General features: G+C 42.2%; 1 protein-coding gene across 2 annotated transcripts in view; it reads right to left on the bottom strand.

Moving 5' to 3' along the window:
- The window catches only part of LOC132836789 (sodium/calcium exchanger 3-like), a 368,268-nt gene extending 352,912 nt beyond the window's left edge, over positions 1 to 15,356 (bottom strand). For both annotated transcript variants that reach the window (XM_060856259.1, XM_060856260.1), the window contains exon 1: positions 15,290 to 15,356. The gene's annotated coding sequence lies outside the window, so the exon portion shown is untranslated. The remainder of the gene's footprint in view (positions 1 to 15,289) is intronic.
- Between the last annotated feature and the right edge of the window lie 376 nt (positions 15,357 to 15,732).

Genomic DNA, 15,732 nt, shown 5'->3' with positions numbered 1-15,732 from the left:
CCCTTAGGTCCAATCAGGCCAAGCTGATGGAAACAAGTACCACCAGCCTCCTCCTGGCCCATATCCCTCCAAATCTTTCCTATTCATGTACTTATCCAAGTATCTTTTTAACATTGTAACTGTGTCCACATCTACCACTTACTCAGGAAGTTCATTTCACACACAAACCACCCTCTTATAAAAAGTTTGCCACCCATGACTTTTTAAAATCCCTCTCTTCTCACCTTAAAAATATGCACCCTAATCTTGAAATCCCCCACACTAGGAAAAAGACACCTACCATTATCACCATCTATGCCCCTCATGATTTTATAAGGTCACCTCTCAACCTCCTACCCTCCAGTTAAAAAAAAGTTCCAGCCTATCCAGCCTTTCTTTATACCACAAACCTTCCATACCTGGCAACATCCTGGTAAATCTCTTCTGTACCCTCTCTAGCTTAATAATATCCTTCCTATGACAGGGAGGAGGGTAGACATGAAAGTAGATTTGGGGTTTTTCTATCAGATAAGCCATAAAATCATCAAATGATGGAACAGACTCAAGGACCCGAACAGCCTACACCTGATCCTAATTCATGTGCGGGGCACAATTTGGAAACAATCCTCTTGGTGAAACGGGATTTGAAATGCATAATGCTTCAGTGCTCTTAATTTTTTTAATCACAATCTAACACAGTATATAAATACACACCCTTAACTCCTAATCACTGCAAATCAAAGAAGACTATCACAATTATATACAGAAGATAAACCAGTAAAACGAATGTTAATACATAGATGAGTTTTCTTTACTAAAGTAGTTGTATATTTCAATTTTCAAAGTCTTTATAACTGCCTGTAAATTCAGCAATGTAATTCCAGCTGACCATAGTGATTAAGGAACCTTGTTTAAAAATTAACAACAGTGGTCCTCCAGAGATGCAGATTGGACCTAGCATCTAATCATAACTTAGGACATAGTATCTTTTCCCTCAAAACACAAATTCTTACGGAAAAAAAAAACTCCTTTTCAACTGGCATCAACAGGCTTTAACTTTCAAACATATGGAAAATAAACTGCCATTCTTCCCTCTCACATAAATACAGATTAGCCAGTCTGCCCTGTTTGCTTTCTGGAAAAGTTAATGTGTGAATATTGCAAAAGTCAGAACAAACATCTAATGTCTGAAAGCTCACGTTGCATGATAGCTTTCTGACATGAAACAAAATAAATGTTTAAAGGTCCTCCTATGGTTGATAGAGGTCACAGTTGCTTGTGTTCCTTGGACATATATGATAAAGCAGACACATATCAATTTTCAAGAAACAACTATCAGATATCTTGAACTGGATGTTTTTGGACTAGTGCATAAAGAAATCACATAGTGCATGTGCATGAACAATCATGTCAGTAGCTCTTTTGCCTCTGATGCATATAGTGTGGATTCAAGTCCTACTCTAGGATTCAAGCACACTATCACTGTAGTCCAGTACTAAGGGAATGCTACTGTCTGATGAACCATCTTTTGGATGAGATGGTTCTACTTGCCTTCTCAGAGCAATGGAGTTATTTTTCCCTTAGTTGACCTTTTAAAAACAAATTTGAGATCTGATTGTTGGGGCTTGCCATCCACAAATTGGCTTCCATTTTTCTACAGTGACTGTAGTTTAAGTGCATTTTAATTGCTTTGGCATTCACTTTGATCACTAATGGTGTTACCTAAACATATCTTTGATTTCATTTCCAACGTTCCAGGTTACAATAGGACAGACTTTACTTCCTATTATACCTGCCGTAACATATTTTAGCTCTGACATTGCATTTAATTAGATTAGATTACTTACAGTGTGGAAACAGGCCCTTCGGCCCAACCAACCCACACCGACCCGCCAAAGCGCAACCCACCCATACCCCTACATTTACCCCTTACCTAACACTACAGGCAATTTAGCATGGCCAATTCACCTAAGCTGCACATTTTAGGACTGTGGGAGGAAACCGGAGCACCCAGAGGAAACCCACGCAGACACGGGGAGAATGTGCAAACTCCACACAGTCAGTCGCCTGAGGCAGGAACTGAACCCGGGTCTCTAGCGCTGTGAGGCAGCAGTGCTAACCACTGTGCCACCATGCCACCAACCCACTGTAATGATTTTAGTTTGGAAAATAAAACATTGGATAATTTCCCTGCAGAATCCAGAGTCAGCAGGTATCCCAGCCTTGAAGAATATTGCAAAAGATGTGCAAGACCTTCAGCATCTGCCATGTCATTCATAGTTCTCACAAAAGCCATAAAATACTTCAATGATAATAGACTGTGTGCATTGTGTTGCTGAATAGTAGGCAAACCGTCCAATTGAAAGACTATTGATCACCACCTTCAATTCATCAACGCATTGTATGTTCAATTCCATGGAACACTGAACACATCCATTACTGCTTCACCTCTAAGCAAGGAAGGGTGAGTGGACTATTCCTTACTCATCTTAATTCGAATTTTCATTCTGCAAATGTCAGTACTATTTGCAGAGCCAAGTAAATTTCGGCTGCCAGTATCAAAAATGGGAATATCACCTCCCATCTTCCAGCAAAAAACCTTCACTGTGAATTAGACTCAAAGCCAAAAGGCAAGACAGGCAGTGATGCATGAGACATCAGCTTGTTAGGTGTACAACCAGATGAGGATCTGTTTCCAGGTGCAAAATAATGTCCACTACATGGAAAGGAAGGCAAAGGGACATAACCCAGGTCCCCGTTCCTGAAGGTGGCAGGAGGTGCAACATCATGGACTGTCCCAGTTGACAGGAAGGCTTTTACAGCAGTCTCCATTCCATTCTACTCTGTCTATTGGCTAATTTCTCATGTACAGTCTTTTCATGATCAGGATGCATCTCCCAGTTTAAATGATTACTCCAGCCCTTCCCTCCAACCCACTCTCCTCCTGATTTCTGGAACCTTGTGGGCAGGCAATGACAGATCCCATCTTGTTGATGGCAATCCCACCAAACTCATGACCTAGAAAATGGAGTCAGGGTGTTTTGAAGTAAGAGGACACTGCAACTGCCAGTATTTAAATTGAATCAATAAATCTAGAATGCAGTGCTAATCTTTGGAATGGTCACCGTGACAACTGTCATCGTTTGTTGTACAACAAACATCCATTAAGGAAGGAAATTTGCCATTCACATGGTGTGGCCTATATATGATGCCAGATTCAAGCACAGCCATATGCTTTAACCTTAACTTTAAGGAAGGTATGGCACTGCTGCCTCACAGCACCAGGGTCCCAGGTTCAATTCTAGCCTTGAGCGACTGTCTGTGTGGAGTTTGCACATTCTCCCCGTGTCTGCGTGGGTTTCCTCCGGGTGCTCCAGTTTCCTCCCACAGTCCAAAAATGTGCAGGTTAGGTGAATTGGCCATGCTAAATTGCCCATAGTGTTAGGTGCATTAGTCAGAGGGAAATTCGTCTGGGTGGGTTTCTCTTCGGAGGGTCGGTGTGGACTTGGTGGGCTGAAAGGCCTGTTTCCACACTGTAAAGAATCTAATCTAATCTAGTCTAATCTAATATAAATGTTTTGCAAGCAGTTCAGAGAAGGTGCACTAGACTAATTTCTGGAATGGCTGGGTGGTATTATGAGGAAAGATTGCATAGGCTTGGCTTATATTCACTGGAGTTCGGAAGAGTAAGGGGTAATTTGATTGAAACATATAGAGATCTTGGAAAAGTAGACGTATAGAGAATGTTTATTCATGTAAGAAAATCTAGAACCATGGAACACTGTTTAAAAATAAGTGGGCACTTATTTAAGACAGTAAAGGAAGAGGTTTTCTCTCAGAAGGTCATTTATCTTTGGAATTCTCTTCCTCAAAGGGTTGTGGAAGCAAAAACTTTCAACATTTTTAAGGATGGAGATGGATAGATTTTTGATGAGTGAGAGGCTGAAAGACTTTTGCAAAGAAATGGGAACGGGGAGTTAAGGTTTCAATAAGATCAGCCATGGGGGAGCAGGCTCATGAGGCTGAGTGGCCTACTCCCTCCTCTAACTTATATGTTCATAATTGAACTCTGAAATGGAGCAGCAAATTTCTCAGTTCAAGGACACCCACAACCAATGAAAGAATAAAGAACAAAGAAAGCTCATGTGTCATTGTACAGTACAGAAAGTCCAGATTTGGCCTTTTACATGTTCAGAGATGGATCAAGCAATTTTGGCTTGTAGTCAGGGTGTGATAGTTAGCCATACAGTTGGAATCCAATGAAACATTGCCCAGATCCTCCATTCCATTGCACAATGCAATAACCCAAGATGAATATGGACATGCTCAGATAGTAGGTCAGGAGTGGGCTCAGTTATGAAGCAACCATCTTTGAATCTACTACCTACTGAGGATCTCATGTAAACATTAACAACTTTAGGGACTATCTACATTATAACAGGGACCACATATCAAAAAGTACTGCATTGACTGCCCATGAGAGATCCAGAGTGGTGTGCAAGGTGAAGTATTGCAACTCTCTACCAGACATTCCCTTTGACCCAAAGTTTGTGACATATCCATTTGATCCCAACAGGTAAAAGCTGTGTTCAGTCAGTCTACGGGTTTAACTATTTTCCCTCCTCATCAGCAATGTCTCCATTCCTCTATGGCATTTATTGTAAATAGACAAAGTCTTTTCCCTGGGGTGGGGGAGTTCCAGAACTAGAGGGCATAGGTTTAGAGTGAGAGGGGAATGATATAAATGGGACTTAAGCGGCAATGTTTTCTTGCAGAGGGTGGTGTGTGTATGGAATGAGCTGCCAGAGGAAGTGGTGGAGGCTGGTACAATTACAGCATTTAAAAGGCATCTGTATGGGTATATGAATAGGAAGGGTGTAGAGGAATATGGGCTAGGTGCTGGCAATTGGGACTAGATTGGGTTGGGATCTCAGGTCGGCATGGATGAGTTGGACCAAAGGGTCTGTTTCCATGCTGTACATCTCTTTGACTCTATGACTCTATGACTGTTAGACACTTTGGGATAAAATGAGGGTTCCAGGGCTGGAGATCAGAGTCAAAGAGTGTAGTGCTGGCAAACCACAGCCGGTCAGTCAGCATCCGAGGAGCAGGAGAGACGACATTACGGGCATAAGCCCGAAACGTCAACTTTCCTGCTCCTCGGATGCTGCCTGACCGACTGTGCTTTTCCAGCACCAGACACTTTGGGACGTTCAGAGGGCATGAACGATGCTATGGCGATGCAAGTTTTTCTTGTTGAGGGCAGACAAACTTTACATCTGCCCATTTCGTTCTGTCTTCATCTGGTGGGCCATCGCAAACATTATACAATCAAGCTGCTCAATGCACTTCAGGTCTCGCCAGGTTGTCCACTTTGTAGGGAAAATGACAGAGGATGGATCTCTGTCTTGGAAGCTACTTCTCAAAATTGTCAGCTTCACACTGGCATTTACAAGTTCATCAAGTACAGGATGCCAAAACATCCATATAACAACAGCACATTTATCTGAAGTCTACATTTCAGCAGATAATTCTTCAGCTGATCTGGTCTCACTGAAGTCTCTGCTCTCTTTAATGTTTTTATGGGATGAGGCGCCGTTAACAATAATTATTGCTCAAACCTAACTGCCCTCCTGGAACTGCTCTTTACACCATTATTTTCTCAATCCAGTTATAGGTTTATCCCTAATTTTTCTTTTATGTTTCTGGAGAAAGGTTACAGTACAGAAGGCGGCCATTCAATCTACAGTGCCCATGCTAGTTTTCTACAAGAAAAACACATCTAGTACCACTCCCTCCACCTTCTCTTCAGATAATTATCTGATAATATTTTAAAGCTGTCTCCACCAAATTCTCAGGTACTACATTACAGATCCTAACCGCTAGCTGTGTTCCATCATGTTATCATTGCTCCTTTTGCCAGTCTCCCTAAATCAGTGCTCTCTGGTTGATAACTGTCACAACACAGGAGGAGGTCCCTCGGCCTGTCATATCTCTGCATAGGAGCAATTTACCTAATGTAATTCTCCCTATAGCCCTGTGCGTTCACATAACAACTCAGTTCTCTCTTGAATGCTTCTATTGCACCAGCTTGGTCACCGTTATCGAAAGTAGCTTTTTATTCCAGATTTTATTAATCAAATTTAAATTCCACCAGCTGCCACTGTGGTATTTGAACTCATATCCCAGTACTTTAGCCTGTACCTCTGGATTACTAATCCAGTGACATGATCACTATGACACCATCTGCCACAGCTATTCAGTTCAGGGTTCTTGACCATCACAGCAATACGAACAGTTTTTTTTCTATTAACTCTGTAGACCCTTTATGGTTTTAAATACCTCTGCTAAATCTCCTCTCAATTTTTTTCTTTCTCAAAGAGAACAGTGCTAACTTCTCTCATCCATCCACCTATCACAATGACTTCAGTTTGGTGCTTCTGAATTAGTCTGCCAGTCTTACGCTTGAAATAAAGCAGCTGCAAAAATAACTGAAAAATATTCTCATACTCCCATGCATGTGTTCATTTTCTAACTCCCGAGACTTCAGTCCTTTTGACAAATGTGACCCAATAAAGAAGGGGGTGGTAGTTTTTGTGACATATCATTTTAAAATTCACAGAAACCCAGCCGTTATAAAAATTGCCACACCTCTCTGATGTGCCTGTGAATTACAAGATGGTGGTCCATCTACATGAACCTGGAGTATCGTGGACGGTTTTGGCCTCCTTACTTGTGAAAGGATGTCCTGGCACTGTAGGAGGTGCAGAGGAGGTTCACTAGGTTGATTCCGAAATTGAGAAGGTTGGCTTATGAGGAGCGATTAAGTAGACAGGGACTATACTCAGTGGAATATAGAAGAACGAGGGGGGAATCTGATTGATACATATGGAATCATGTCGGAATGGATGAAATCGAAGCAGGGAGATTGTTTGCACTGGCGGGTGAAGTGGCACGGTGGCACAGTGGTGGGCACTGCTGCCTCACAGTGCCAGAGACCCGGGTTCAATTCCCACCTCAGGCAACTGTCTGTGCGGAGTTTGCACGTTCTCCCCGTGTCTGCGTGGGTTTGCTCTGGTTTCCTCCCACGGTCCAAAAATGTGCACGTTAGGTGAACTGGTCATGCTAAATTGCTCGTACTGTGAGGTGTAGGGGAATGGGGGTGTAGGGAAATGGGTCTGGATGGGTTGCTCTTCGGAGGGTCAGTGTGGACTGGTTGGGCCGAAGGGCCTGTTTCCACCCTGTAAGTAATCTAATCAGAACTAAGGGGTATAGCCTCAAAATAAGGGACAGCAGATTTAAGTCTGATTTGAGGAAGAAATTCTTCATCCGATGGATTATGAATCAGTGGAATTCCCTGCCCGTTGAAGTAGTTAAGGCTATCTCATTGAATGTTTCTAAGAGAAAGGCAGATTTTTGAACAGTGAAGGAATTAAGAGTTATAGTGAGCGGGTGGGTTAGTGAAGCTGAGGTCACAAAAAGATCAGCATGATCTTATTGAAAGGTGGAGCAGGTCTGACAGGCCAGATGGCCTACACCTGCTCCTATGTTCTTATATCCACTCACACCTACAACCTCCCAAGGTTCTTATTACTGCTTCTGTCCGTACCAATGGAACACTCAATCTGCCAGCAAACTCAGTTCCATTTGAAAAGTTTCTAGACAATTCAATCAATATAAAGGGAAATCAATAGAATTTCATTTTTATTTTTGCATGAGAGTCTGTCAGGTGAATGAGTTATAAAAACTACAATGGTAATTGCCACAGGGCATCATAGTCCTCAAAGGCCAAAGATATTCCTTTCTGAATTTTAAATTTAAACTGGGGGACATGGAGCAATAATAAATCATTGACACTCAGCTTGCTAAGACATGCTTGGTGGAAGATAATTCAGATGACAGAATCTCTTAACATGCGTTTGTCCACCCAAACACAAGCAAAAACAGAAATTTAATTAGATTACTACATTCAGTTCCGGTCAGGAAACTCCAGGAAAGATGTGACGATCCTTAAAAGAGGGCAACTGAGATTCCCAGACTGTTTCCAGGATTGGAGGACTTCAGCTCCAGTGTTAGGGAGCCGGGGTTGGTTTTCTTGGGGCAATGGAGATTGAGGGAGAGCTGATGGAGGTCCATAAGGTTATGACAAGTTTTGATAAGGTAGATAAAGAAAGTTGTTCCCATTAGCTGACCTTACGAGAACTAGGGGTGAAACATTATGCATACTGAGTAGCAATGGCCTGGAACTCACTATCGATGAAGCTGCTGGAGCACAGGTGGCGAGCGATTTGAAACACAAATTGTTTGGATACTTAAGGGCAATAAGCTTTCAGGACTATGGAGATGGAGTGAGGGAATGGGACTGACTGGATTCCTAAAAGGAGAGCCAATGTGGACTGGATGGAACGAATTACCTCCTTTTGTGCCATAATGACTATGACACAAATGGAAGTTCAATCATGAGCATTTCTTCAGACAAGACTAAGGTAATATGGAACTATCTCCCCCAAGGCTATAGATAGGAGAAGGAGGGATGTGGCATTCAGTAAATTGCCCCTGCAGAGAGCTGGTGCAGACACAACAGACTGAACTGCCTCCTTCAAAGCTGCAACAATTTTGTGATTCTCTGTTGAGGACCAACTATTGTTTCTAAGACTCAAGTTGATAGTTTGATAAGAGTGTTGAGGGCTATAAAGCAAAGGTGGGAAAATGGAATTGAGCTACCAATCAACCATGATCTCACAGAATGAATGAACAGACTTGAGGGAATGTGTGAATGACATCCTTCTGTTTGTATTTTCAATTGTTTTCGAGCTTTCTTTTAGTTATAATGGATGTTTTCTGACTTGTTTGTAGGTTATTTCTTGCCCTCGTTTCATAGATTTGTGTTGTCCATTCATGAGAAATATGAGGAATAGAAGCAGGTGTAGGTCATTTATCCCTTCAATGTCTTTCAATGAAATCATGGCTGACTTTCTACTTCAACCCACCTTCTCTCACTGTCCTCATATCTTTAGTTTTGTTTCAATACCCAAAATATCTGCTGATCTCTGTCTTGGATATAGTCAACAATTGCACACCCACAACTTTCCAACCATTTAAAGATAGTCTGCTTTTCCGATCGAAATTCATAACATCGCAATTTTCCCCTCATTATATTCGATGTGCTGCATTCCTCCCCAGGTCCACCATCAGCTTCATCCGCCATCTACAACAAACCCACCGGCTCCCACAGCTACCTGGATTATACCTCCTCCCACCCTAGCTCCTGTAAAAATGCCATCCCTTATTTCAAATTCCTCTGCCTCTGCCGCATCTGTTCCTAGGATGATGAATTTCACCTTAGAAAATCCCAGATGTCCTCCTTTTTCCAAGATTGCAATTTCCCTTCCCACGTGATTAACGATGCCCTCCAGTGCATCTCCTCAACTTCCCGTACCTCCGCCCATGAACCCCACCTCTTCCAACGCAAAAGGACAGTGCCTCCCTGGTCCTCACCTTCCACCCCACCAACCTCCACATTCATCACATCATCCTCCGCCACTTCTACCCAGTATCTACAGGTCCATCATCTGTCCACATCACTTTGGCACCTCTCAGTATCTTCAGCAAATTTATTTCCCCAACTAACTTTGTATCATCTGCATAATACATTACACTTGGTTCCCTCATCCAATGAATCAGAAAAAGCCCTATTCCTAGCAATGCCTAGTGGAATGTGTCCTTTTTCATTAGCTAAAGAATAACAGTCAACTCATCTGTATTATATATTAGTTCCTTTAACTAACTCCTGTCTTAGAATTAGCTAGATTTTCTGCAATCTCTTTTTTGAAGCTGTCATCCAAGGCCACCAAACAAACAAAATATTTCTGCCCCTCCTTTTACAATTGTATTTCACCCATTATAAAATAACATACAATTTCTCCAAATCATTCCACAATTGTATCAGGACTCCCCCTTCTTCAGTTCTCTGACTGAAGGCGGATGTAGTCCACAGTATGGCAGCCTCCCCAAAGGGTAGGGAAGGAGTCAGGTCCCTAATCCAATTGGAAAAGGGGAAAATAGAACCAAATGTTGTTTGCACCAATCAGATCCACACTGACCATCCAGTTGATTCAATCAACCTCCCCTCCAACCAATGAGCTGAAATTGTTCTGGCAACATACAGTTTCAAATGCACATTGTAACCTGGAAAATATCAGGTATTATGATTCCAGCTGATGTTATTATTGGATAGGTAAGATACCCACAATGAACTCTGGTTTGATCAATCATATTTTTACAAATTCAACAAAGTGCTCTTTCACTGAACCACAAGCATGCGATGATGCAGATCTGATTTAAATAATAGAATGCAGAAGTAGAGAAGGTAAAATAGAATAAATCAAGCTATTTACATATAAAACAATTTGAAAGATTTCAAAACACAGTAAAAATACAATTCCATCTTTCACCACCTTCGCAATACAGTACTCAAACATCAAAGAGAGTTTGCTACTTTCCAACAGCTATAGTTTTAATAATTCCTTTCAATCTCTCGTCTTGAAATTTTGATAGTCTCTTCCTTGAATAGTCACAGAATTGAGTTTAGACTTTCTCAGCTTCCAGAAACCCCTTTAGGCTTCTAAACAAATATTTCTGGTCTGAAACTTTCAAGCAAAAACACTTACACTGAGGTAACCTATTTTCTAACTTGTATGAACGAACTCCTTTCTCAAGGAGAACCATGCATCTAACTTCAAGCAGAATTTCTACAAACTGAAAACAAAAGCTGTAAGGTTTGTTTAAAATCCCCACCTAAGACAAACTGACCTGACAGACTTCACAGTCGGTCTACTCGGCAAACTGTACTAGTTTGATGATTCCATTGGTTTCCCAGCCTCCTGATTTCTGCCTCTACTGTTGCGTATTAGGTAAATGACAGAGACTTGCAGGATCTTGGAATTGCTTCATGATCAACATGCAAGGTGGCCTTAACTCCTTTGACAGTTCCTTGACCTTCATGAGAAGCTTCCCAGTATTTAATTAGGACTTCACTCAGGCAGCCATTTTCTAAATGAAAAATATTGAGTAAATCAAGGTGAATCTTTCTCAATTTCACCCTGTCAGGTTTGGGCACGAGCCTTTTATGGCAATCAGTGGTAACTGAACCTGCTGCTTCTCGTATGAGACCAGAACCAAAGTTGTACTCTTCATCTGTAAAGGGTCTTCAGCATAGGCTCTCAGTTTAGCCAAGGTCTTACACAAAAGTAAGGATTGGAGTCCAGAGCGAATGTTGTCAAAGATTGGTTCTGAAAATGCTGATACCACAACGCCAATTTAACAATTTAACCAAACGTTTATTTTGATTGGTTCTGATTTGGATGTTGCTAAGCAAATTTGACCATTCCAAGCCAGATGTAGGTTGGCTGTCGGGGGAATGCACTCTCCTGGATATCAGCCTATATATTCTCTTACTCAATTCAGGCCTAGTGGGCCTCCTTTGCTGACTCAAGGCCACATACCAGCAGAAGCTATAATAGCTTGATGGCCTGTATCCTGAAGAAAATGTCAACCATTTGGGCTGAGGCTTAGTTTTGTTTTGGGGTTTTGCTGTGGGCTGACCTAGAGTCCCTCAGTTCAAGCTATGTCCTGAGTGTGGTTTTGCAATTGGCTTCACTGAAGTGGTGTCCCCCAAGTTCAATTGGCCTGGTGAAGGTGTCCACCCCCAACATAACATCCTGTAACTCATATTCTCCACCTGCTGCATTTTCTAATGATAAAGCCAGTTGAACTGTCTGTTTAAAGTCGAGTTGGACTTCAACTAGTAGACACTTTTGCATGGTTACATCAGTAATCCCACACACCAAACAGCTTCTCAGCATCTCATTAATGGTTAAACAAAAGTCACATGCCTCTGCCAGTTGTCTTAAGTCCCGACACAAACTCTCCTGGCTCTTGAACTGCCAAGTAAAACTGATAGGGCCTCAGGATTAGAGAAGGCTTGGAATCGTACATTGCTTAACTAAATCCATCAACTCTTGAAAGGTTTTAGTATCTGTTGCCTCAGGAAACATTGGCTCCTAGCAACCAGAAAGGCTGCAGGTCCACATGCTGTCAGAGGAATTACTTGTTGCTTTTCATCTGACCGAATGTCAGGTGCCCGGAAAAAAATAACACATTCTTTCCACCTACTGAGTCCCTAGTCTTCAACAGCAGGATTGAACGAATCAAGCTTCCCAAATAACGGCATGATGCCAGAAATGTTTACCCCAATTCAAAGACAACTGTTACAAGTGAGCTTCTTCAGGAATGCATTTTTTTTTCCTCTTGTCGCCACTGAAATAACTCCACAGAGGCCGGTATCCCATTACCAAATCACCCTTTATTTACATGTGCTTAGTACTTAGTACTGAGCCAGCGCTGAGCCAGCGCTCAGAGTGGAGAGAACCTCTGACACTCCTTTTTTCATATATTTTATTAAACAATTCACAGTTTACAAAACAATTAACATTTACAACTGTATACAGAGAGACAGCAATTTTACAAGGGAGGGGAATGGCAAAGCCTAGCCCCAAACCCTGACATTCAACCGGTTTTCAGGGAAATGAAGACAAGACACTCCTGTTTATATCTGTCAGCCAGGGCTCCCTGATTGGACCAGATTAACAGCTCCAATCAGGGAACTCATATTCTATGAGGTCCATTTGGCTGACCTCGTTACAACCACTACTGGCAGTATGCAGGGTTAGATTTGCAACACTTTGCATAAAAAGTTAACAGTGCACTTGTTAGCTCAGTTAGCTACATGCGGTCAGAACAATACGAATACTGTGGACTTTTATTCCAGTTCTTGCTGAGGTAGACTGAGGACCTGCCTCCTCATCTTACCCTGAGAGGGAAAGTAAATGGTTACACCCCCACTGCAAATACCCACTCAGAGTGAAGCATCAGCAGACAACAAGCAAGTGACTTGGCTTCAGGTATAGCAGACATGAATGAAGATGTAGAAAGTTCAGGAATGATTTAGTCGAGGTGTCCAAAAGGATTTAGTAGGGTCAAGGGAAAAGCTGCTGGCTTCAGTAGGTGAGTCCAAACTCAGGAGTATGGGTTTAACACTAACGAGATTGTTCAACAGTGATGTTAAGAGGTACTTCTTCACACAAAAGCTCGTAGAAATCCAGAACGCTGTTCCTGCTAATCAAAGCTGGAGGGTAATACCAAAATTGAATCTGATGGATTTTTATTAGATTGTGGGAAATGGAAACAAGTTCAATTTAAGCTGAGCAACAGATCCGCTATGGTCTAATGGAATGGAACATTGGATGGGCTGAATGAAAACCTCCCATTCCTAAGTTCCACATAATAACAATTTTGAACAGTCCTATTATCTTCTATTACTGCCCTTGGAAACTTGGTCCAAATATTCATTTTTTTATGTTGGATGAGCTTCATATAATTGGAATTTGTACATAGTTAATACCTTAACATCTATTTTATATGTTAAACAATTAGTAAAGCCTATTTCAAACTGACTGCATGACTGATTTTTCCAGTTGCAAAATACCCCTTTTGAATCCAGAAAAAGCACAATAAAGGGGCAATGTTGGCAAATGGAAGGTAGAGTCTGACAGATATAACCAGAGACTTCAAAACATGGTCTATCATGACAGAACCCACAATGCAGTGACTGATAATCGTGCACATAACAGCTAAGCATGTTACAAAACACTAAGAACAGATCATTGTGATACATAGAATATCAATCAAGCAGGGTGTGTTTGGTGAATAGAACAGGAGATTACAAGAAATAGGCACAATTCCCAAAGTACAGCAGAGGACTTCATACAAAATATTAAAACTACACATTAAATTTATTGTCAGAAATGCAGTCCTGCACAAAAATTATTTTTAAATCAAAAAAAGAACGTTTCCATAAAACAATTCTAAGAATTCATTTAAAATCTGTTTGCAAAAACCTCAGAGACTGGAGAAATGGAAGTCAATTTACCTAAAGGTCATCTTTATAGGTCAGAAATAGAGAAGACTCTCACACACACACACACACACACACACACAACACACACACACACACACACACACACACACGTATTGGAAGCAAATGCAGTTAGAATTTTAAAAGGGAATTGGATACATTGGGAAAGTGCAATGTTATGGGCAGAAAGTAAGGGAGTTGGACCAGTTAGATACCCCTTCGAACAAGCCATCACAGATATGAAGGGTGAACAATGTCCCTTTTTGAAGAAATCCTATTGTTTGAAACCTTCTCTGCTTTGCATCTCTGGGTTTAAGAATGAATATAGTTGAACACTGGAAATTACAGATTGAAAAACAGTTTAACTTTCATAATCTCGAGGAGCTATTTAAAGCTGTGGGAAGGTTTACACATCTGATCCAGGAGGCTGTCACTGCGAAAGGTGTTAAGAGCAACAGAGGGAACAAAGTGTCAGCACTTGTGCTCCTGACCATTGCTGACAAATACAGCCCCACTGAGTACTGTGAGGGCAATGAAAGGTAGCAAGGGAAAGGCAGTAATTTGCAAGGGAATGAGGGCAAAAGGATAAGTGACACTTAAAAATCTTCACTGTAGAATACAGGCTACCAGCATTAAATACAAATAAAAGCAAGCCAGGAGTAAAATACTCAAATTCAATCGATGAAGAGGTCAGTTTAAGTAAACACGTGTTGGTATCCATAAACAGGGGACTAGTCTTTCTTCAGTTTTACTCTCCCTGTGACAACATTAGAGAAAAATAGCAATCTGAACAGGGATCTCCAGTGAGGATCTGTCAGACGAGTGAGCGGGCAACAAAGGGAGACAGAGACTGGCACTGCCCAGCACTCTACCCTGAAACCAGTTGCATCAATATCAGAACATAGCCCAACTTCTCAACACATTAACCAAGAACTGCCAGAAGAAGGTATAGGGAGAGACTGAAGGAACGAGAAAGAGACGCAAAGAGAAAGACATGAAGACAAATACACTGATTGATGGGGGGGAAAAGAGACGGCGGGGAGAAGAGGGACCACAGAGACGATGGGGAACAGAGCTTGAGGGGGCAGGAGAGAACTGAGTGAGAGAGGAGGGCAGAGGATCACACACAGACAAATAGACAGGAGGAGGTGATGGGGGTTCGATGGGGGAGAAAGATGAAAACACTGACGGAGAGATGGATAGACAAGAGAGAGAAAAAGACAGAACCCTGTGGTCGTCATCGGGTTGCGAGGTCGGGCTGAGACTTGAATGACAGAGGGAAGGGGAGAGTGAGGGGTGGAGGGGAAAGGCTCTCCCAGGAACCCGCTCTCTTACCTGCCTGCAGCTTCTCCTGTATAAACCCTGGAGCAGCGCGGCTGCTTCCTCCGCTTCAGTCGGGAACGCGGAACCGCTCGGGCGCGGGCACGCGGCGGGGTCGCGCGCGCCGCCGCCGGGACGATGACTGCGGGAGCGCGCGTGACATCTTGACTGGAGTCCCTTTCCCCTCCCCACACACACATGCACACACAGACAGACAGCTACCCCCCTCAGGATTGAGAGGATAAAGAGGGTGAGAGGGAGGACAGCGAGAGAGGGCATTAACTTTTAAAACAGGAATTCAAAATCCCAGTTATTAACTGAAAAATGTTGGCAGGTAGATTTGACATTTCCATCTTACTGTCCAAGAGTTAAACAAACCAAATACTAATAACACTTTATTTCATACTCACACTCCTTCCTCTGTCTGTACCTGGGCCTGTTCGAGATGTTTGAAATAG

Source organism: Hemiscyllium ocellatum, chromosome 47 (genome assembly GCF_020745735.1).
Source record: "Hemiscyllium ocellatum isolate sHemOce1 chromosome 47, sHemOce1.pat.X.cur, whole genome shotgun sequence".
Classification (NCBI taxonomy): Eukaryota; Metazoa; Chordata; class Chondrichthyes; order Orectolobiformes; family Hemiscylliidae; genus Hemiscyllium; species Hemiscyllium ocellatum.
The sequence above is the reverse complement of the archived record's forward strand: the minus strand, read 5'-3'. Positions and strand labels throughout refer to the sequence as shown.